Here is a 24,629-nt window from a genome sequence, read left to right as displayed (position 1 = left end):
ACTTTAATTTTCATAACAACCCTTGAGGGACATAATATTATATTAGTGAAAACTAATAGCCTGTAATGATTATAAGTATATAGTCTTAATAAAGACTTCTCAGATTCCTATCCCAGATGTCAGCCCTAAAATTTAGTAGATGTGTGACCTCAGGTAATTTAATGATCTAGGCCTCAGTTTCTTCATCTATAAAACAGATGATAATATTTCTCTACTAAGAATATTATTAGGAGTTAATTGTAAAGATCTTTATAAAATGCCTGGCACCATTTATGATAAGCGCTGCATACCTGTTAACGTTATTACTTACTATCTTAGGTTTATAAATAAGGAACATTGGTGAAGTTGGTCCAAGTCTCACAGCTATCAAATGACATCACAGCTATCAAGTGCTGGGAGATAAACACAGACAGTCTGACTCCAGAACTCCCTTAACCACTCTGTTTTACTTTATTTCAACTAATAAATTATCTCATCCTCTTGCACACAGACTCCATATTAATGGTCTCATTGTGATCATAAGAGTATTCATTGCAGCTCTTACACCTGGTGTTTAAAATGTAGGAGATCTAAACTATGTAGGTAAAAGCTCACTTCAGTATGATCTGAGAGGCAGGAGGATATACATCTCAATTCTGTTTTATTCTATGTGCATTGCTTGTTTTTCTCCCTTTCTTGTTAGCAGTTAAGCCACCAAAATCCCCAGAAAGTGGAAATACTGCATACTTTTATATTATTCATAAGAGTCTTTAGTTGTGATTTATGTACTTTTTTAAGTCATCTTTTTCTAAACATTTTCAGAATGACTTGGAGGCTCAGTAGCATGTTACATTCATATAGAGTGCCTAAAATAAATATTTTTTTATTTGTTTAACTATTACTTCTTTAGAAATTGTGTAGTGATTTGTCCATTTTTAAACGTCTAAGATGTTTCAATTTTCCTTCAAAATTCAAAGGAGTTTTCCTTTGAATTTGAATTTTATTATCTGCTTTTTGACTAGGAACTTTGATTCTAGTATTTTGGTGTCTTTGAGTCTGTATGTATTTGAATCTGCTTAATTTCATAAGCTTTAGTCTCTGACTCTCATTTAGGCCTTCAGTAAAAAAGCACATCGGGTTACTGTTTATAGTTTCTATAGTTGATTTATCCCCCATCCCACCTTGCTATTTCTTTTTCATTGTTGATTTTTTATTCTTACTCATTTGTGGCAAAAAAAATTTATCTTGACATATAAAGGCAGAAGATGGAAAGTCTTAGAGCCTTTGAATTTAGCAGGAAGGAGTTCTCGAAGAAGAGAAGACTTTGAAAAACCAGAATCATCTGTACAGGAAGAGTCCGTTTTTACCTTGTTTTGGGGACTGCCAAATATTTTGGACTGTAAGACACACCAGACCATAAGACACGCACCTTGGTTTTAGAGGAGGAAAATAGGAAAAAAAATTTTGAAGCAAAAACTGGGGTAAAATATGTAATAACATAGGCCACCCCCTTTCCTCCCAAATTTGGAGGGGTGTGTATCTTATAGTCCAGGGGGGGGGAAAAGATTAAATTCTGTGACCTAGTGTATTTACTCTTACAGAAACAAATACAGTTAAAATAGTGTTTCTGTCAGTTAAGACTGTACATGACAATAAAACTCCACTCAAACCGGCTTAAGTGGGGAGAAGAGCTAATGGTTTGTACCATTTGGTCCAGATTAAGTGTAGCTTTAAGAATGGCTCCACCCAAGGCTCACACAATGCCACTAAGACTAGATTTCTATATGTTTCATTAGCACTGCTGCCTCTGTGTTAGCTTGATTCTTCAGCCCTACATGAGCAAAAGATACCTTAAGTCCCTTCAGCCCCTAAATCCTCACAGTGTCATGTGTATCTGGAAAGAGTAACCCTCAGATTCCTAGAAGCCCCAGCAAAAGTCTTGCTGTGCCTCATTGACAGATTGACAGCTCCCCTTGCACGGAGGAGAATGGGAAGCTCTGACTGGGATTGAGCCATATGCCCAGCCATCAAGTTTGAGGGGGTAGTCAGCTCCACCAGATACATATAAACTATTTCCAAAAGGGGAATGAAGATACCATTATACCACAGGAAGGGTTTATGTTTGTTAGGCAGCAAAAAGTAGATGTCCTTAGCACCTGATAGTGTTTTCCTTTTCCATTTTAAGGGTTAGCACTTAACCTGGGAAAGACCAGTTTTGATTGTTATTGTTGTTGCTGTTTAGTGTTTACTGCTAATTTGGAATTTGTATGAATTCACTTCCAAGCTATTGTTTTAAAGCAATATATAAATGGGAATTGCTGCGACTTTCCGCTTCTGAAGAGCTATGAGAATGTATCTGTATACAATTTGGTGCCACTTTAACAAATAATCTTCTATAGAGAGAGGAAGGGAAGGAGAAAGAGAGGGAAAGAAAAATCCATCGCTTGCCTCTCGCATGCCCCTCACTGGGGACCTGGCCTGCAACCCCCTTGCCAGGCATGTGACCTAACTGGGAATTGAACTGGCAACCTTTTGGTTTGCAGACCAGCACTCAGTCCACTGAGCCACACCAGCCAGGGCTCTCCTAAATTTCTTGACACTATAGGAATATTTATGCTTTAGTCAACAAATTAAAGTGAAGACTTCATAAACTCTACCTTAAACATATCATATATTTAACATTTTCTTTTATTATTAAGTGCTGCAAATTGAGCAAGGCATAGTTTTCCCCTTGATTTTTCAGCTTTGATAGGAGATAGCACAAAGTCATACATAACTACTGTATTTTTAGCACTATGAGATGCATCAGACCATAAGACGCACCTAGGTTTTAGAGGAGGAAAATAGAGGGGCACATTTTGACGCAAAAAATGTGGTAAAATATTTAATAACCTGTGACCTTGCTCCACTGCCCGCCCCCCCGTGAGCCAGGTAACGTACATTTGGACTATAAGACCCACCCCTATTTCCCCCCAGATTTGAGGGGTGCGAGTGCATCTTAGAGTCTGAAAAATACAGTATAATGCAAAGCTGGCTATAAGGCTAAGAGGTTAGGGGACGAGAAAGATTTACTGATTTGAAAAGACGTATAAAATGGATTTTGAAATGTTAGCAGACTGTTTTACAGGTAAATAGTAACAATATTAAAATAGTTACTGTTTACTGAACATTTATTATATATTCAGTCTTGTTTGTGTCAAAAAATGTGTGATACATGTGACATAGACGGGGATAGCCATGTCACTTTAAATAGGGGGGAGAGTTGGAAAAAATACAGATTATGTTAGATCCAGAAGACACATAGTTTAAAACTTAAAAATCAAAAGTAATAGAGCTTATTAGGACACATCAAATGAGGAGCTTTCTATTTCAGCCATCACAATAATTCTTAGTAGTATAATTAACAGTTGAGAAGCATTTCTAACAAAAATTAGGATGTTTCTAACTTCCAGGAGGATAATCAGTGATTTGAATAAAACTTAATAGTATATACATTACCATAGAAGGTGCTAGATTAACATTGGAGTCATTAAAGAAATTCCTGTGGCTTTGTATGGATCAGCAATATTAGCAATTGTTGACTGTGTTCTATCTCTTTTAGAATCAGCAATGTATGTATTTGCTTGGTTTTGATATAGGTGTTGGTGCATTCTACAAATATAAGATGGTTCACTTAATTTTTTTAAAGATTTTATTTATTTATTTATTTTTAGAGAGAGGGGAAGGAAGGGAGAAAGAGAGGGAGAGAAATACCAATGTGTGGTTGCTTCTCACGTGCCCCAATTGGGAACCTGGCCCACAGCCCAGGCATGTTTCCTGCCTGGGAACCGAACCAGCGACCCTTTGCTTCATAGGCTGGCACTCAATCCACTGAGCTGCACCAGCTAAGGCACAAGATGGCTCACTTAAAGTGAACCTTCCAAAATACAGTATGACTTTAAATCAGTGGTCTTGGAAAGTTTAGAAATAGCCTAAATATTTACTGAAGAAGATTTTCACAATCACCATAGAAGTACTAAGAATAGCAGTTAAACAAAACCTATTTTAATTGCAGTTTATTGAAGTATTGGTTATATGAAAGAATCCAAAAGACAGAAAACTATACTTGAACAACAATTAAATAAAATTTTAAAAAAGAGTCCAAATTAGTTTGAACAAATAAGATCTGAATTTATGGTATTCAGAGCCTATTTTTTAATTGAATGTCAAGGGTATATTAAAGTGCTTACATTTATCTTTCTCTATAAAAGATTGTTCTGACAGTGAGTTTAAGTCATTTTCACAATTTATTGCTGTCTAAAAATTTTCCTTTACTTCATATTTTGTTCTGAATGTCTTGGTTTCTTTCCTCCACCTACGCAATGTTGAAGGAAAGTGAAGCAAGAGTTGCAAAGTAACACAGTGAATTTGAGAACCTTGGCTTTAAAAAAAAAGATACATAAACAAAATAAGCCTTTACTATAAGATTGTTTTTTATTGATACCCAGAAAAGAGCTTTTGGCAAGTGTTTAGTAAATGTGTGAATAACCTGATTGATTTAGTTAGAATAAATAGGAAGCGTTGCTAATTGTTCTTGTAGATATTTGGCTCAGTAAACACAGTAATAGACTCTATGGTCAAAGGTAAACAAACAACAACAAAAAAAACCCCACCAAACATAGATTCAAATATCAGCAATTTTATATCTAAGGGCTTCAAAGAGAAAGAACAATATATTATTTGGAATCTTGTTTATTTCTATTATGAAAAATAATTATGTTAGCTTAAATCAAACCCAATGCTTTGACAGCTGTTAATATTAATAGAGGAGATCCTTGCTGAGAATTTTAAGGTGTATGAAATTCAGAGATATCTGTAAAAGTTTAAACATACTCTTGTATACTTACAATGAAACTTTAATAATCAAAGATAACATAAAAGCAAATGAAATAAAAAAGAACTCACTCTGAATATCACATTAGTTCAACTCACTGTAAGTGAGTTTCTTACTCACTGTAAGTTTGGTTAAAATGTAAAATTTTAAGAAATTTTTGAGGTCCTGCTCATTTTTTTCCTTAAGTGGGACAGAGATAAAAAAGATGTTCATGGCAATAAAAAAGTATATTGTACTTTGGAAAAATACATTTGCAAATCTGATCACTTTGTTTTAAAAGCATAGGAGTGTATCATTTATAACTTTACTTGCTTAAGACTCTTTTATCATTAAAACAGGAAATCTCAGAAAAATAGTTTTTTTTTAAATTCTGGTAGTTGTGTTAAAAATATTTCTCATTTAATCTTTGAATTTATAAGTCCTAGCGGAAGTACCTGATCCATACATACTAGGCACTCCATCAATGTTTATTGAACTAACATCAATTTTAGAAATTTCAGGATAGGGTGGTATTACTCTTCTGGGCTTTAAAACCACATCCCCCCTTACCTTTGTGTATATACTCCCACACCTTTGGATCTCAATTTTGATATAAATAGGTTCTCAGTTTTGAGTGTGAAGAAAACTGGTTATTTTTTATCTACCCAATTTTACCCTATGCTGAAATTACTTGAAAGCAACTCAATTTAACAGCATTCCTTCTTTTCAGGTATTTACAGTATAGAATATAGATTCTGAATTATGTGAATGGGAAGAGCTTGTTTTTATCTAGAAGATTGATTGAGGAAAAAGATAATGTGGAAAATCAGTTTGAAGAAAATAATCTGTTCCTGTCTAGTGGTTAGTCCTAAGAAATGTAGTTAGAGGGAGCTAAATTTTGATTTTCAAATTGTAACTGAGGCTACCATCTAGATTTTCCAGGTTAGTTCCTCCAAGCAGGTACAGTATTACTTTGACCACGAGCTTGGCAAATGGCAATTGTTGCAGTCAAGGGCTTACTGAAAAGAGTTTGAGAAAAACAGTTAAAAGAACATTAAATGAATACATTTTTAATTCAGTAAAGTTCTAGAAGGCATCCACGTCCAAGTCAAATCAGATTCATCCATGTTAAAAACCTGACTGACTGCACATTGTTTAGGAAACTTTGCTATGATGTCATAATTTACTAAATTATGATCTCCCTACAAATTTTTATTTTCTCTATTGTCAAGATATAAAGGGGAAAGATAATTGTCATACTTTCTGTTTACACTGAACTGAGTTTTAAGTGAGGTTTTACATTTTGTAATACAAATATTAAACAACATAATCAATTAATAGTTTCTTTAGTTTTCTTCTGGTGCTGCCCACCTAGTTCCTTATCCCTAAAGGTAAATTCATTCTTAGTCAAATTTGCCCTGGTTCTCAGTACCTAAAAATATACAAACCATATTCAACATCAAATGGAAATTCCTCTTGGTCAGTTTTGTCCTGGCTAGTGTTAAATAGTTTGAAAGGCATTCTCCAGCTTTGTGTGACAGTTTATTACTTCTTTTACATACTTGCCTTCCATCTCACTCAAGAGAGAGCCACAGTAACTGGTCTGCTCTTGATCCTTTCAACCTCAGGAAAAGGAAAGAAACAAACTCATCTCTGGTCACCTGATAGGTCTTCTACCTTCCTTAGGATGGAGCCTGCCTTCTGAGAGAAATTGAAAAACAATATACACAAATGCTGAGGGAGCCCACACTAGCTATCCGTATTCACCAATATAAATTTTCATATATAAACAGTGAAAGAATTACCAAGACAATATGAGGAGAAAAAGTAACTAGAAAAAGGAGCCATGCCATGCTTCCTGTGTCTTTTGTGGGGGTGTCCTATGCTTACATCATCCATTTGGTCTAATGCATTTAGCATGCATTGGGTTGGCCCAAAAAAAGTCCATATGGTTTTTTCTGTAAAATAAAAGACATTTTTCAGTTTCACCAAAACTTTATTGGTTTGGATATTTTGAGTATGTTGGCCATTTCCGGCGTGGTATAATGTTGATTGTTCTCAGTTTCTTAATTTGATTGCTATCAACTTCAACTGGTCTACCCAACCATGGAGCATCGTCCAGTGAGAAACCTCCAACACAAAACTTTGCAAACCACTTTTGACACATTCTGTCAGTCACAGCACTTTTTCCATACACTGCACAAGTCTTTTTTGCATCTCAGCTGTGTTTTTACCTTTCTTAAAACAATAAAACATTAATTCTGAAAATGTTTATTTTCTCCCATCTTCAATATTAGAATGGCTACATAAAAATTCACCAGTTTTGATATTTTTTAAAAAATGCACACTGATATGATAACTGTCACAATGCAGCCTAACAAAATTGTTTTGAATATAGTTAAATTAAGTGCTCCCAGAGCCATTTCACAGAAGAAACTAAACAGACTTTTTTTTTTAAGATTTTGTTTATTTATCTTTAGAGGGCAAGGGAAGAAGAGAGGGAGAGAAACATCAATGTATGGTTGCCTCTCCTGCATCCCCTGCTGGGAACTGGCCTGCAACCCAGGCATGTGCCCTGACTGGGAATCGAACCTCTATCGTGTGGTTCGTAGGCCCATGCTCAATCCGCTGAGCTACATGAGCCAGGGCTAAACAAACTTTTTGAGCCACTCACTATTTCCCTCTCCATCTTTAGATTAACTTCTCTTATATTGTTATTAATTTGGGGGAAAGATAACTCTTTGATACAACTTCGTAAGAATCCCTAAAGTGAATTTTATGTGTTTACCATAGCCTATTTTCAGTCAGACTATCCCAATATTCCACCCAAATTTGGCAAAAACCAATTTTACCGTAATGTAGTAATAAAGAGACTAAACTTTCTAATTTGATATATTTAACCTAGACATTGCTGTTAGACATACCAGTATTCTTTTTTTTTAAAGATTTTATTTACTTATCTTTAGAGGGGAAGGAGAGAGGGAGAGAAACATCAATGTATGGTTGCCTTTTGTGCGTCCCCTGCTGGGAATTGGCCTACAGGGAACCGGCCTGCAACCCAGGCATGTGCCCTGACTGGGAATTGAACCGCGATCCTCTGGTTCGCAGGCCTGCGCTCAATCCACTGAGCTACACCAGCCAGGGCCTGACATACCAGTATTTTGGCCCTGGGTTGATTAACTATTGCTGTGTAGAATGGTAGAAAGAACATGGTTAAATTCAGATCAGCTTTTGCCACTTAATGTCTAAATGACGTTAGCAAATTTCTTTAGCCTGATTTCCTCATCTATTGTAAGACAATTGTGAAGACTGACTTTAACAAATGTAAAATTCTTAGTATCTGCTATATGGTAGATAAGACATGTTTGTTTTCTTCCTTCTCTGAAACCTTGGGTATATATAGGCTTTTGATTGACTCCAAAATCAAGTTCAATCTCTTTACCCTGGCTCTTAAGGCCTACTGTATTAGGCACTTCTTTATCTTTCAGCCGCTTCTCATTGATTTATTAAATGTTTATTTGATGCTTGCTGATAGGCACTGAGCTTAGAGACATTGACCTTGATTTCCAAAGACTTACTGTTTCTTACTGTTTCTCCTAACCAAACCCTTCACTCCAGGGAGCCTGCTAACTTTCCCCTTTCCTTTTGGAACATAAGGACACAATAAAAAAACATAAAGCACACAATATGTTTTTTCCCCTTTGCTTTTTTTTTTTATCTTGGTGTACGTTGTTTCTAACACCTGAAATGTCTGTTCTCTTATCAAAATTAATTTGTCACCCAGGGCCCAACTAAGATATCCCTCTTTCTATGAAGTTTTCCCTGGATCCTCTTCCACTAAAGTAGTAGTACCTTACCTATCTGTCTGTCTGTCTGTCTGTCTATCTATCTATATTTATTTAGACTCATAGCACCTATGGTTTTTTGCTTTAATATGGTACCTGTTCTATACTGATTTGGGTTGGGTTGATTGATTTATAACTTTCTTTCATAACTGAAAGTAAATGAGTGGTAGTATAGGGAATCATACCTTTTGCATTAGTTTGAATACTCCTGTGGCTTCTGGCATTATAGTAATTTGTTGGATTAGTAACTGCATTATTAGTGACTCTAGACGCACAAAATTAAAAGGAGACTACAGCCCTCAGCTTGAAAATTGTTCCAATACCTAAATTAATTAAACTGCAAGAGAAGCCCACAATTGCTATTGTTAGTAGAAGAAATCATTAACAAACATTTAATGGAATGTACTAATCTAGACTATTGGAAAAAAGGTGGCTCTTCATAATCCTGCTGTGAAGAGATACCATCTCATAAACTAGAAGTATTAGTTTTATTTGTTTTTTTAACTATTTTTAGCTATTTAGCCAAATAGAATTCTAAGGTAATATTTTTCCTTTATAATAAAAGAAAAACATAAGTAAAGTGTTTTTCTGAGTTGCGTGAGCTGTACTAGTAATTATGGAACATGAGGAGGACAGGGGAATTCCTGACTTACAGCCAGTCTGTCAGAAGTAAGGGTGGCCTGGATGTGTGACTGGAACCTAGAGTGGGGCAGTCTTGTAGGACTGAGCCCTTTAACTTGTGGCATCTGAGGTAAGACCAGGTAGTGTCAGAATTTAGAATTGAATTCAATGGTTGGACACCCAGTTGGTGCCAGAGAATTGATTGCTTGGTTGGCGTTAGAGATGGCAACCCTCAGTTGCGTTTATTTAAAGTGATGTAAGATATCAACAGAAATCTATGTCTACAGTTAAAGGTAGATTGAAACAGAATATGAGATTAAAAATTCCAACCCTAATTATGAATTTTGTAATTTCTGGTACAAAAGGCAGTTGGTTTGGGAAAGTATTCAGCTCTGTGAAAACTTACATATCTTATAGAATGTTCAAAAGATTGTTCCCTCAGTCTGGTTTTACAAGAAGTATAAACATCTAGATTTTTTTTAAACTTACATAAGTTCTAAAGCTGCACAAGTTTTTCTGATGTTTTGTTCTTCAGAAAAAAACAGTATTTCAATTCCAAATGTATGTTCACAACCAATGATCTTAAGTTTATGGCAGATTTTTTGAATGTGATAAATGCCCTCTTTGTTTATTATAACAGTTTTATTGAGATATAATTTATATATAACACAGTTCACCCACTTGTGTACACCTCAGTGGTTTTTAGTATAGTCACAGAGTTGTGCAACCATCACTACAGTCAATTTTAAGACATTTTCATCACCTAAAAATCCTATAGCATTTAGCTGTCACTCCCCAATCCTCCCAGTCCCTACCCTACCCCAACGCAGCCCTAGGTAGCCACTAATATTACTTTCTGTTTTTTCCTATTTTGGACATTTCATATTAATGGGATCAACAATGTATAGTCCTTTGTGACTGACTTCTTTCACTTAGTGTAATGTTTTCAAAGTTCATCCATGTTGTAGCATGTATCAGTATTTTATTCCTTTTTTATTGCCAAATAATACTCCATTGTTTGGATATACCACATTTTCTTTATTCATTCATCAGTTGATGGACATATGGGTTGTTTCCCTTTTTTGGCTTTTATGAATAATGTGCATTATGAACATTTGTGCACAGGTCATTGTGTAGACATATGTTTTTATTTCACCTGGGAGTGGAATTCCTGGGTCATATGATAATTTTATGTATCATCTCTTGAGGGACTGCCAGACTATTTTGCAAAGTAACTGCACCATTTTGCCTCAAGTTTGCAACTTCTCTACATCCTTGTCAGTACTTGTCATTGTCTGTCTTTTTGATCATGGCCATCCTAGGGAGTGTAGAGTGTATCTCATTGTACTTTTGATTGGCATTTCTCTAATGGCTAATGATGTTGAGTATGTTTTCATGTACTTACTGGCTATTTGTATTTCTTCTTTGGAGAAGTGTCTGTTCATATCCTTTGGCAATTTTTAATTGGGTCATTTTTTTTCTATTAGTTAATTGTGAGAGTCCTTATATATTTGTATCTAGATACAGATTTATCTTTATCAGGTGATTTGCAAATATTTTTTCCGTACTTTGGGTTATCTGTGGCACTACATTATTTTTCTTTTGAAAAATTTTGTTTTTCCATTATAGCTCACATTCAGTGTCATTTTGTATTAGTTTCAAGTGTACAACATGGTTAGACAATTATAAACTTCACAAAGTGGTCCCCCCAATATTTCCGGTACCTACCTGGCACCATACACAGTCATTAGAGTATTATTGACTATATTCTCTATGCTGTACTTACATCTCTGTGACTGTTTTGTAACTACCAATTTGTACTTAATCCCTTCACCATTTTCACTCAGTTCCCCAAACCTCTTTCCCTCTGGTAACCATCAGTCTATTCTCTATATCAATTAAGTCTGTTTCAGTTTTGTTTGCTGATTTTGTTCTTTAGATTCCACATATAAATGAAATCATAAGGTGTTTGTCTTTTTCTGACTGACTTATTTTGCTTAGCAAAATACCCTTTAGGTCCATCCATGCTGTTGCAAATGGTGAGATTATATCCACAACATTTTTATCCAGTCATCTATTGTTGGGCACTTGGGTTGCTTCCATATCTTGGCTATTATAGATAATGCTGCAGTGAATGTAGAGGTTTGTATATTATTATGAACTACTGTTTTGGGGTTTCTTCAGATATATACCCAGCAGTGGAATCACTGGGTTATAAGGCAGTTGCATTTTTAACTTTTTGAGGCCCCTCAGTACTGTTTTCCATAGGGGCTATACCAATCTGCATTTCTACCAACACCCAAGGGTTCCACATCCTCACCAACACTTGTTTGTTAACTTATTGATGCTAGCCATTCTAACAGATATGAGGCAATATTTCATTGTGGCTTTAATTTGCATTTCTCTGATCATGATTGATGTTGAACATCTTCATATGTCCTCTTTGGGGAAGTATCTGTTCTGGTCCTCTGTGTGGCAGTACTTATGGTATATAGATTTTTTCTTTTGTTTAAGGAGACTTCCACATTAGCAAAGTCCATAAAGTGGGAGTGTGAACAGCTAATTTGGGGAGGCATGGCCTATCTGGTGAGCAGAAAGAAACAAATCTCCATTATTTGCCAATTATATCTTTTATTTGACTTATTTTCAGCTTTCTCTTTCTGGTATAAAATTATAATAACACATAACAAAGAACAAAGCTAGAGGTGAAGATTTGCCCATCTTGTGATAATATTGTACTTATTTAATACAAGGTATGAATTGTTGTCAGCCAATTGTTGGCTGACTGCTCTGTTCTTTAGAATTTATGTTATTGCCTCCAAAACTAATAAAACTAGTATAGTAGTCAGAAAGGTCTATTTACTTAGTCCTGTGGCCTTCATCAGTAACGTACCCTGTCTGGATATAGATCATTTTCTCTTCTGTAAAATAGAGGAAATTGAAAGGAAAATTGAGCAAGTTGAATAGGTTATTTTTTAAGGTTCTTTCCAGCTTTAAAATGTGATATGACGCAGTTAAACCAGTGAGTTTTTTTTTCTTCTTCCTGTCCCAACAAGGAAGAATTATGCCTTACTGAAAAATCTTAGGCTTCAGTGTACAGTACCTTTTCCTCAAAAAGATTAGGGTTAGATGGATTGGGCAAGTAAAAACCTTGACACGTGTAGATATTCTGGAAAGAATTACTGCAGAATAACAAATGCTTTCTATGTGAGTTTACCTTTGGGGTTAGAGGAACATGACCTAAGTGTCACCAGTGAGGTGCAACTAAAGGATGGAATAATTTACACACCTGCTGTGGGTGTGGCTAGAAGCAAAGGGCCTGTGAGGAATGAGTGCTTCATTGCTTCCTTAGAAGTACTCAGACATCATTAAAGAAGAAGCAAGCTCTAGGTCAGTTGTGTTCAAGGGTAAAATCAAAACCTAGGCTACAACTAAATAAGAAGAAAAATAGGACCATAAGAAAAAGAAAAGAAAAAACAACTGAAAAGGCCTAGAAATTATGGGGTAAGTGTACAGTTGTGGGGAGGGAGGGGGAGGTTTGTTTAGTTTTTTCTGGAATGATTTTTAAACATTTTCACGGTATGTTGGAAGTTTATCATTGTTCCCTGGCCTCAGCTGAGGTAGTTCCCAGAAGTTCAGGCATTGTAGATGAAGACAAGGAAGTTTTCAGACACCGTTGAGCCAAGCCAAATATGGGAGAAGAATACGGGAAAGGTCATTTAGATTTAGGTTCATTTGATCAGGTTTGGTAACTGGTTCCCACCAGCCAAGAAAGCTCATTAAAGTTTTGTTTTTGTATTTGACTGACCTCCATGGTGTTATTAATCAGACATCACTGTAAATACAGCATATGTGAAAAGCAAAAAGAATGAAGTTCTTGACCAAAAGAAATCAGAATTCAGATTGGGAAAGAAAAGCTTAAAAATTTAATTCTAGTCCTTCTCTTTTCTTGTCCTCTCGTATAAAAATAGTTCACATTCTCCCAAAAAAGCAGTTTTGTTTTTGATGTATTAGAGATCTTTAAGAAAAATATATTCCCTTAGTAGATAGATTATTTTTTATAAACAGAGCTTGGTATACATAAGGAATCTTCATACTCTTTGCTTCACAGGCCCATGCTCAATCCACTGAGCTACACCAGCCAGGGCTGTAGGAATCTTCATACTCTTAATGCTCTTCTCAATCATTAAGGTAGTTCATGTGAGCTATTGATACCTTGGTTGCCCTAGGAGTTGAACAAGAATTACACTCCTACAATTAATAAGAGAGTCGGTGTATTGGTCTAAAGAATGGCAGGTCCTCAGATTTTGTTGTGGCACAGTCACAACTACATTCCGTTTAGTATGAGTATTGGACCTGTCATGTCCGGCTTCTTGAGCAGTTTCAACAGACTAGAATCACATGACCAAGGCAGGCTCACCAAACACCAAAATCAAAATCTATGCCTAGATCATGTGTATGAATGTGTTTCTTGGACTGGATGTGTATCTATGTCAGACAAAAACAGGATACCTGAACAGATTTATGCCACAGTAGCCTCTGTGGGCCTGCTGCCAGCAGAACAAGCAAAAGAAACAAGCAGATTTACTGAAGAACAGCTTCAGGGGTTGTGACACAGTTGTGGAATGCTGGGAAGCAACAGAATTAAACTTGGTGCTGTGAAGTGGAGGGTAATTCACCTTGTGCCAAGGCGTTAGGTGACAAGGTATTAGACTTAGGACCACCAACACTATGTTTATATAAGAGAATATCTTGTGTAAAAGATAATATCTTATTCAAGTTGAATATGTTTAATGGGTAGATAGTATAGATCAATGATTTTCAACCAGTGTGTTGCAAGAATTTTTAAAACATGCAATACTATTTAGTCAGGAGCACTGGCCACTCTTCCCTTACCTTGTGAAATAAAAAGATGACAATAGCCATCCAGTGTGAATGCCCTGTCCTGAGCCATAAATATATAGGTCATATAATAGAGTTGCATCTTATTAGTCATGTCCCATAATACATTTGTGTTTGGTTAATTCTTGTTACCAGGAATCCTCATGTATAAGTTTGGACACCTGATATTTTTAAAAGTCACTTTAGAGCAAAAAGGGTAGGTAATTCCTTTTTTTGTGTAAATCAATCAAAATTATAACTATTTTTTGGTCAGGTCGGCAAAAAATATATTTCCTGGTGTGCCACAGAATTTTAGTAATATTTTATGTGTTCCATTACATGAAAAAGGTTGAAAATTACTGGTATAGATGATTTGCGTATGCAGCTTATTAAACAAGCATGAACTAGTATTTACTTTTAGGACTGAATTTAGCATGCTTTTTAAAAAGTCTTAAATGTAATTAAGCACAAAGCAAGTTAATCTTTGGCTGTGTAAAAGAATCAACTAGTTTTTTAAAGTATAAAGCTAGGAATAAACAAGTGTGATCAATTGGAAATGGGGTTGAATTTTCACTCAGTCTTATGCATGGGATATACAGTGTTTTATATATAACAAAACCAAAATATAGGATTCATTTGGTAGTGCTGAAGGGGGCATTCTTTCTTCACATATGAATTGTATTGATTCTTGTGGGGGGTATTTTGTTGTTTGTTTGGGGGTTTTTTTTGAATGGAGTGTTTCTTAACAGATTATACTAAATCTGTTAAAATAGGCTAGGCTGTTACACTATCATCAAAAGGTAGGTTAGTGTCGCAGCTACACTTCTGACATTTATAGAGCATTTATATAGTTAATTAAATCAGCCTTTTAAGAAATAGAATAATTCCTTTTAAAGTATCTAATTCCATAACTTCAAAATAAGCCTGTGTTAAAAATTGTTCTGTGCTTCCTGCTCACTTCCGTTTCTTCCCTTTTGGGCCACAGACTTCCTTAAGGAGGAAGTGAGAGAGAAGTGAATTCTCACTTCAGCCAATAGAGTCTCGAATTATATAGTGTTTACCTATTTTGCATAACACAGGCTCACCCACACACATTATGAGATGCTTAAGTGAAAGAACACTGAGCAGGCAGCTTATTCAGTGTGTGATTCCAAGTGTAATTGGGAGATGCTTTAAATACTATCTGGATTTTATGTTGTGGTGAGAAGGTCATTTGTCTAGCTTGTGATAAGCCACAGAATAAAGAGGTAGGTGTTCTCTGGTTTAATTTTTAGTGTAGCTTTGTCAGTACTTCAGGTTAAAGGTAAGCTTGTAAAAGGAATGATTTGGATCATAATTAATCAGATCATACCTTATATTTAATTGTTTCACATTTTTTCACATTCAGCTTTAGAAATGTATTAATGTATGAATTGCATTTCCTTTCGTTTTAGAGAAAAGGCTGAATAAATCTCAAGTTCCAAGGCTTTTGTATTTTTAGGGAGGCTTTACACTGACTCTCACCTCCTGTCAGTATTTAAGAACGCATAAGAAAAATAACTGAGTGTTTATTGCCTGTCAGCTGAGCTGAAAACTCTTCATTTGTAATATTTTTCCAATCTAAGCTGCAGTATTTGCATATATGTTTTATACATGCTTTGGAACTTAATGTTGTCTGTTGTTTTCTTTTGAGTTATTAAATTTGAGAATGATGGTGCTGCTATTGTATTTTGGTGCTGACAGTTTATTCAGAATTGAGTTTTTGGTGGGTTTTGTTTTTATCATAAATCTTCTCCTGAGTTACTCTCAAAGAGGTCTAGACCTTTGGGATAACTTCAGTCTACTGTTTAAACATTTTCACAAGGTAGGGGAAAATGTAAAGAATTTTTTGATATTGAGAGTATTACTTTATAAGGATTTTAACTAATGTTCCTACCTGAATATTTTTTTCTTTCTCTGATACGTTGGGAAGAGATTTAATAATTTTAGATCTGGTAATTTACGGGAACATGAGGGGGTGCTCTTTCTGCTAAAAAATGAACAATGATAGTTCCCAGCAGTTTTTTTCCTGAGTCATTTTATTTTTATTAAAAGAAAGACATAATTGAGAATGTTTTCTTTCTATAGGAAATTCATGAAAAACTGAATCTGTTTGTTAGAATACTGACGTGTTGCCCGGTGGTGTATTCTTTTTTTATCATTTTCTAATCTGTGAGGAGGAAACGTTCACTCTCTTGTATATGTATAAAATGGCAGTTACTATAAGTCAGTACAAGAAGAGTTGCAAATTATGATCATAATTTAAATTGATCATATTTACCTATTGATGTATTTGTAATGTGAAAATACAATAATAGTTAGAGTAGAGAGAAAATTTGTAGAAATATCCCAGCAGTATGTATGTACTGTTTTCCTAGTGGAAGAGTTAAATATGAATACCATGTGGATTTGAAATATTCACTTAGCTAAAAAAATAGATGTACTTAGCCTCTCACAATGCCTGTAAATTACTGTTATAAAAATTTATGGAGAAAACATTATTATTTGGTCAAAGAAAGATGAGCTCCTACTTGCAGAACTTTTCATGAACCAAAGAGAAAACTAGAACTCTCATAAGATGAAAACTTTTGTTTGTTGGTGAGATTAGTAATAGTTATCTTCTAATAATGATTCTCTGTTGGTAGCTAACTTTACTCTTAGAGGCAGTATTGGAGATTCAATTGTAATTTGAATTTTCAACTACATTTTTTCCCATACCTTTTAAAGACAGCTTGTAGTGGAATTGTGAAACTATTAACTTTCCTATAAGGGCAGGATCTGCATATACTAAATCTTATTTGATTTAGCTGCACCATTTTTTGCCTTAATCAGAATCAGACATTTGTACAGCATTCAACCTTGAAACTAGTCGTAATGATTTTTAAGACCTTTGATTATATTTCAAGGCCTGTTATACATTAGAGCAGTAGAAAAACTAGAATTTTTTACATTGTATCTAAGTTATCTATAAGGAACAGATTATAAAGATTTCTTTAGATACTGAGAAATAAAGGTGAATCTCTGAGAAAATAATTAAATCTTAAGTGATGGGTCAGCATCACCATAATTTTGTAAACACATATTAGGTATTTAACAAACACTTGATTTTTTTTCACATTACATTTGTTCCTTGAAAATTACTGGCTTAACTTGCACAGTTTGAATAATTGCAAGAGACCTGGAAGTCTTTGACTTGTGTATTTAGTGAGTGAACCAAGCAGGTAGCCCAGCATCCAGATTTCAGTGCAGCTTTGGTTCTCATTCAGTCCTCATGACAGATTCTATGAGGTGTGGGAAATACTGTCACCATTTTACAGGATGAGAAAAATCATGTGCCTATACAGCTGGTTTTATAGGCTTGGTAATTCATGAAGGACCCTGTACGTAGCCCACAAGGGCCAGCGTTCTCAGAGTTGACCCTAAGTCCAGTTGTTGTTTTACTTAGTCCTTTATAAGTATCTCCTCTAGCTTGAGGAAAGCATTATCACAATGAAATAATTAGTGAATAATTTAGGAAAGTGTTTGGCTTTCTGGCTTTTTAAAATGAAATATCAGAATTACCTGGGGATGGTGCTTCCTCACTTTTCTTCCTCCCAGGTCCCTCCCATGTACTCCCTTTCATAAACTTTTTTAAGAGCAGAATTCCGGTAGTTAGGTAGACAGAACTCAAATAAATTCAAATATGATAGTTAAAGATTTCAGTGTATAGCATTAATTCAGAAGCTGTTATATAATTGCGTATACAAAGTATTTTCTGATAAAAAAAACTACCTATAACATTCAATAGTAAAATTGCCCTTGTATCTTTTTTTTTTTTTTTTTTTTAGTTTTTTTAGTTTTTTTAGTTTTTAAAGAAAAACCAATGAAACATGGTTTTATCAAATTCTGGTCAATATGTTGGTGGATTACTCTAGATATTGTTCAGTCCAGTGGGTGGCCACACTTGTGTAGTAATACTCTCCTAACCAAAGGGGCTGTGGATGGGGCACTTGCAAATCAGAAAGAGGGCATGAGACGTGGAAGATCCTGTACTGACAGGATCAGTACAGCTTGGACATCTTGTACCTTTAGGTGGTAAGAAGGCTGAAAGGAGGCAAACTGAATCTTGAATTCATATTTTAATCCCTTTTATTAAATTCAAAGGGCTATTTTGTTTTTCATTATTACTTTTACTTTTTATTTTCAAATAATTAACCTTATAGGAAATGTGGGAAATAAAAGGAACTGAGTTTATATATGTTCTGTAGTCAGCTCCCTCTAAAGTTTAATAATCTTTCTAACCAGAATATATTTATCAAAACCAGGAAGTAAACATTGATACAATACTGCTGGCTAAACTGTAGACCATATTCAGTTTAACCAGTTTTTCACTAATGTCCTTTCTCTGTTCCAGGATCCAATTCACGGTGCTATAGATCCCATGTAGTTGTTGCATCTCCTTAATCTACTCCAGTCTGGGAATTTCTTTGTTTTTTTCTTATGCTTCATGACCTTGGCACTTTTAATGAGTACTGATAGAATTAATGAGTACAGAACATTTGTCAATTTGGGTTGTTCTGATGTTTTCTCATGATTAGATGGGGGTTATGCATTTTTTTGGCAGCGTACCACAAAACTGATGTGTTCTCAGTACATCATAATCAAAGGATGCATGATATCAAAAATGTCTCATTACAGATTGTTCAACTTGGTCAGTTGGTTAAGATGGTATCTACCAGGTTACTCTACTGTGAAGTTACCGTTGTCCTCTGTATAATTAATAAATATCTCTGGGGAGGTGCTTTGAGGTTATTGTTGTCTTTTAAAAAAAATCCACATTACTTGGTCAGTGTTTTATAAGGACTAAAGAAAACCCTGATTATTCTATTTCTGGGGGTAATTTAACTGTCCAGAATAATCATTACACAATACTTTTTTGGGAAGAGCCCATAACCTACGTAAGATTGATATGGTTTATTCCTGGAATAGAAAAATACGACCATGGACTCAGTGTTGTGTTTTTTAAATTATTATTATTTCATAAGTTGGTATAGATTTAAAGTGTTTGGAAAAAATGAGTAAAATCATTTTTCCAAGTTTAAATTTTATCCAAGGAAATTTTAAACTCAGCTTTAAATGACTGAGTTACTGAGAAAATTAAAATGGTTAGTCAGTATTATAGAAGTTTATTCCCATATTAGGGCAATAGCATTTATGTAAACTCTCACTGTTTAATGCTTTATCCCTAGTAGGAAAAGAGTTGGGGATTTTCTTGTTTGTTGTTTAATTTCCCAAAGTAGTCCTAGTCCTCCCAACCCTGTGTATTTTCAGCAATTCCAGAGTGTTAAATGGAGATTGAAACCATAGGTTTCTTTTCTATAAAATGAGTGTTATAATAGTCCCTATCTCATATAGTTGTTCTGAAGAGCAAATCAGATAATACATGTAAAGTGCTCCTAACAATATTTTTTTTGGCACAGAGACAGAAGGCCAGTGTTAGCGCCACTATGAAAGAAGGGCAGCAAAGCATGAGCTGACTGCCAGTGTCAGATGCTGACTTTATAAAATGATAAAATTTCCCATGAATATATTTTTTGTTCCAAATAACTAGGTAATACCACCAAATTTTGTGCTTTCTGAGAAGTATATTCTAGAAACTTTGGCAATCTAAAAGAATTGAATGCAGGCCAAGCAAGCATGGGTAGGTGCAATAAAAATGTTTTAGTCTTTTGTTGTGTTTTTTAAAATAACATTTTCTAGATGTGGGGAATTAGTGATCATTTTGGGGTAGGGTGGTGTGGTTGTATTTAAACGCCTTCCCCCATCAGGAATACTAACCGCTCTGCAGTTTCTTCTTGGCTGTCACTTTTCAGGGAATACACGAAGCTTTGTGTTCCTAGGCTATCTGGACTTACTTCTAATACAGTTTTCTTCTTGGTGGTACCAGGAATTTGACTTAATGTAATACCCTGCTTTTCCCCTGGGGTTCCTTTCTCCACATCTCATTTTTTATTTTTCTTTTTTAAAAAAAGATTTTATTGTTTATTTTCAGAGTGAGGGGAAAATGAAGAGAAACAATGATGTATGAGAGAAACATGCATCGCTTTGCACGCGCCCCCACCAGCAGACCTGGCCCACAACCCAGGCAACATGCCCTGACAGGGAATCAAGCTGGCAGCCTTCCAGTTCGCAGGCCAGTGCTCAGTCTACTGGGCCACACCAGCCAGGGCTCTCCACCCCATTTTTTAAACAAACATGCAAAGTCCCCTTCATTTACTGAAGCTTTTCTTGTTGGTCACTACCAGGAAACAGGGTTGACAAATACAATGGGCACTGAGGAAGTGACAAACGTTCAAATCTCAAAAAGTACTAGTCATAGCTGAATAGTTGTTACAAGTCTATGCTGGAGTATAACTTGTTTAGGGTTTATTTTACACAGGTATACCTTCTGTTTATAGTCTCTTTCCTAAATGGTCCCATCATAGAGTCTCTCATTCTTTTTTAGGAATCAGCCCCACCAAACCTTGTCTGGGGTGTGATTATTGGTATCAGAAAACCCAGACTAATTAACTTCTAGGAGCTTCATTTTCCCACTTATAAAATGGGGATGAGAATTTTATTTGATGTAGTTGTGATAGAGCTAAGTGAGTTAATGCATGTTAAATCAGTATAGGGGATTTAGTTCTAGTTCTGCCAATATTGCCTGTTTGGCCTTGAACTAGTCACTGGTGTTTCTGACTGACATACTGAGTTCCCTTATCTAGAAAAATGGAGTTAACAAGACTTTCCTACCTAATTCACAGGGCTGTTGTGTGAGGGCCAAATAAAATAATCTTATTTGAAAGCACTTTGCTAATTAACAGTCTGTGCAAGTGTACCATAGACCTTAATCCAATATTGATTCAGATTTACACTCCTTTTGATTTAAAAGAATTCCTCCCTGCTTTCCAAAGCCTGCTTTTAATTTTTCTGGGCATGGGTCTTCTGGGTCAAGAAGATATGTCCTTATCTGGCCTCTACAGCTTAATGTTTCTCTAAACATCAGTCTACCCAGCATTGGTCATGTAGGTACTTTCCTTCAGTCACTTGAGAGAGGTTGTCTCAATATTAAAATATTCAAGTTCATAGGAATATTAATAATTAATCACCATCAAGGTGTGTTGATAGCTCTCCCATTCTCACTCCCAGCCACTCTTTCAGTTCTAATAAAATACTGAAACTATAGCTATCTTTAAAGCCATTGCCTTTACTAACACAAGGGTTAGTGAAAACCCTTTAAGACATCAGTATGATGTTAGTAAGAAAACATTTTTTAAATGCCTTACTATGTGCCAATCACTATGTCAAAAATAGGGCAAATTACTCTCCTGAAATCTAATTGTCATCCCCAATTCAAGATTTAGAGCGGTGTTTCTCATAGGGTGGAGGGTGGGAAGGTGAGACATTTTTGACTAGCACAGCTATAGATGCTACTGGCATCTAGTGGGTATAAAGGCCAGGGGCACTGCTGACCCTTCTGTAATCACAGGTCAGCCCCTCACAATGTCGAAATGTTAGTAGTGCCAAGGTTGAGAAAGGTCTCTGGTGTATAGGAACAAATACTGTTCCTGGGGAGGATGTTAATTGTTTTTCTATCAGGATGAAAATAAGTTATTCTAGTGGGTGATGGACTATCACAAAAGCCCTGTGAACTAGGTAGGAAAGTCTTATTATCTAGTACGTCATTTGCCTACCTTTTTGCCCAGGGAGTGAGTGCCCTGTGTCATGGAAAGAGGAACATGGACAGTGCTTCTTTTACTGCTGTACTTGGAAAGCTAGAAGACTCTGACAAAAGTAGTAACTTCATACTCCTGCTTCTGACACTGTTGTTTCTCCTATCCCTTCTCTCCTTTGGTGGAAAGATGCTGCTTATTAATCCTGTTAATTGTGAAAGAAGGAAGAAGGTAATTAATTTTTCACTCTTATCAATAAGAAACTGCTATAAATTTAACTTCTTTCAATCGTCAGCTAACTTGGTTTCATAAAATGGCTCTGCCACAAATATACCAAAAAAGTTTTTTCTGTTTTAGTCATCCTTTTGAAATCAACCACAAAGGAACTCTAGTATAGATGGAAATCTGTTTCATCAGAGATAATGTATGCAATCCACATTATATTTTTATCATCATATCATTTTCATATTTTAAAGTTTTTTTTCTCAGCACTTCTTTGAGCCTACTCACTTGCCCACCGAAATAGAAGTGTTCAAAAGATGAATAGAAATATCTATATAAGGTCTGTTTTGTCCCTTGTTTAGTATTTGTTTTGCTTCTTTTTATTTTTTTCAGGGCAGGAATTTTGTGTTTAGTAGGTAAGCAAAAGGCTGCCTGCAATGTAAATAATAAAAGAAAAAATATGTTATGTTGAGAGAGCAGTTTGAGCAAAGATTGACTTTCCAGTTTTCCTTCTTTAGGTGAAACCACTGGCCTTTGAAGAACAAATTGGTCAGAATGTTGTATCGGTCAAAATGATAAGACTTTCAAATTAATACGTATTTTATAGCTAACTTTTCATGTTTTTCCACCACACACCGAAAGTAATGCCATTCCAGAATATACTTGTTTAAAAAATATTTTTAACTTGGGAAGATTCCTGCTGATAGAGCAATGTGATTAATTTTCAAGGATCAAGTTCAGGTTCAAAGTTACTGATATTTATGTAGAAAACAGCCTTATTATCTTAGGAAGATTTTTCTCTAATATTTTTCCCTAGTTTCAGGTAGAATTAATGGTGCTATTTCATGTTCTTTGTGCTACATCACTTTGAGATAGAACTGAATATCGTGGGGGTAGGGGGATGAGTCTGACCAACTAACTTAATTGCATACCAACCACTGGGCCCAGTAATTGAGGCATTAGAATGAACTTGATTGATGTATGTAATCATTTCAAGTCATCAAGTATATGTCTTCAGAAATTGATGTTGAAGAATTCAATATCTTATCCAGATTTTAAAACAGAGAATATATAAAGAAAGTGTTACAGCAGTGTAGCTGCTAAGATTCTACAGTATTGTGAGGAGCATTAATCTTTCTTCAAAATACAGAGATTACAACAACTGGAATCGTGATTTATAACAGTCACCTGCCAACATGTATTAGAACTGCAATGAAAGGTTCAAGGAGAAGTCTTCGGCCATACCACCCTGAAAGCGCCCGATCTTGTCTGAAAGGTTTAAGGAGAAAAAGCTGTCATGGCACATTTTATTCATAGTTTAAGATGCCAGTTATATGTAAATTGATTATATGCCATTTTAAATTTAAGAAAACTTTAAATTGGATTATTTTAACCAATTGGTTATTATAACCAATGTTATCCAAGTGTTTTACTATAGCACAGGTGGCAAACACAAGGCCCTCAGGCCTAATCCAGCCCTCTACCTTGTTTCTACCCAGTGGCAGTGCCGAGCTCTCTCATAACTGTTATAGAGTAGTTACATTTATACAGTCCTAAAATTACATTATGCCTGTTGAAGGCAACAAATTGTAACAAATGTCTACATTAATGTCTACATTACGCCCTTTGAAGGCAACAGCAGGGCTGTGGTGGCCTCCCAATGAAAATGAGTTTGGCATCCCTATACTGCAGGTTTTCAATTATTAGATACAGAAATAGAACCCAAGTTTGAGTGTGTTCCTGTGATTGAAACTTTGGTATCACCGATAAAATATCCCAAGATCAGAGCCCAAGCAGAATGAGTATAATTAGAAATACATTGGGTTTTTTTGGCTAATTTGGCCAAGGGCTCTAGAAAGTGTAGAATAGTGGGAATATGCCAGCCCTAATCCAATTCCTTGGCTAAGGTAAAAATTGTTTCTTTTTCTTTTTTCTATAAAGGTAAGGACTAAATTATTGTACTATGTGCACGTTACTTATAAATTCTTATTTTAGGACCATTATAGTGTCATATATTTCCAGCTCCAAAATTCTCTTCAGCCCACTTTAGTCCCTTAATTTTTAGAGATGAGGAAACATACTGCTTTGTTCATAGAGAGCTCAAACTAGAACATGAGCTGATACTTGCTAGCCATACAGTATACTAATATCATCCAACTATGAGCATTCACATATCACTTTCAGATTTTTTGCCTTATCTGTGTGATACTATTTATACTATTCAAATGTACTTTAAAGAAGCTTTTTTAAAGGAAATTATTTGCAACTAAAAATGGAAAAGCATCGCTTCCTAAATTCTAAATAGAAATCCAAATGTGTAGACTAAGCAGTGTTGTTAAAATTTAATTTAAAATTTGACTAATTAATTCTTGAGATTTATTTAGGAAGATAAGGGGATTTTATAGTGTATTTGAGTGAATGGAGTGTTTCTTAAAATAATACTTAAATGTGTTTTACTTTAAAATTAATTTAGTAAGCATGTTTTAACTTAATAACAATAAAAGTTAGTATGCTGTCTGA

General features: G+C 35.2%; 1 protein-coding gene across 2 annotated transcripts in view; it reads left to right on the top strand.

Moving 5' to 3' along the window:
• The window catches only part of PELI1 (pellino E3 ubiquitin protein ligase 1), a 52,383-nt gene that overhangs the window by 15,434 nt on the left and 12,320 nt on the right, over nt 1–24,629 (top strand). The window contains exon 1 of one of the 2 annotated variants that reach the window (XM_037048034.1): nt 15,321–15,425. The exons of the other annotated variant lie outside the window; for it this stretch is intronic. The gene's annotated coding sequence lies outside the window, so the exon portion shown is untranslated. Of the gene's footprint in view, nt 1–15,320; nt 15,426–24,629 lie in introns of those variants that run through there. 2 annotated transcript variants of the gene reach the window in all.

This window comes from Sturnira hondurensis, unplaced genomic scaffold, assembly GCF_014824575.4.
Source record: "Sturnira hondurensis isolate 20B ecotype Veracruz unplaced genomic scaffold, ASM1482457v3 Scaffold0006413, whole genome shotgun sequence".
In the NCBI taxonomy this organism is placed as follows: Eukaryota; Metazoa; Chordata; class Mammalia; order Chiroptera; family Phyllostomidae; genus Sturnira; species Sturnira hondurensis.
The sequence above is the reverse complement of the archived record's forward strand: the minus strand, read 5'-3'. Positions and strand labels throughout refer to the sequence as shown.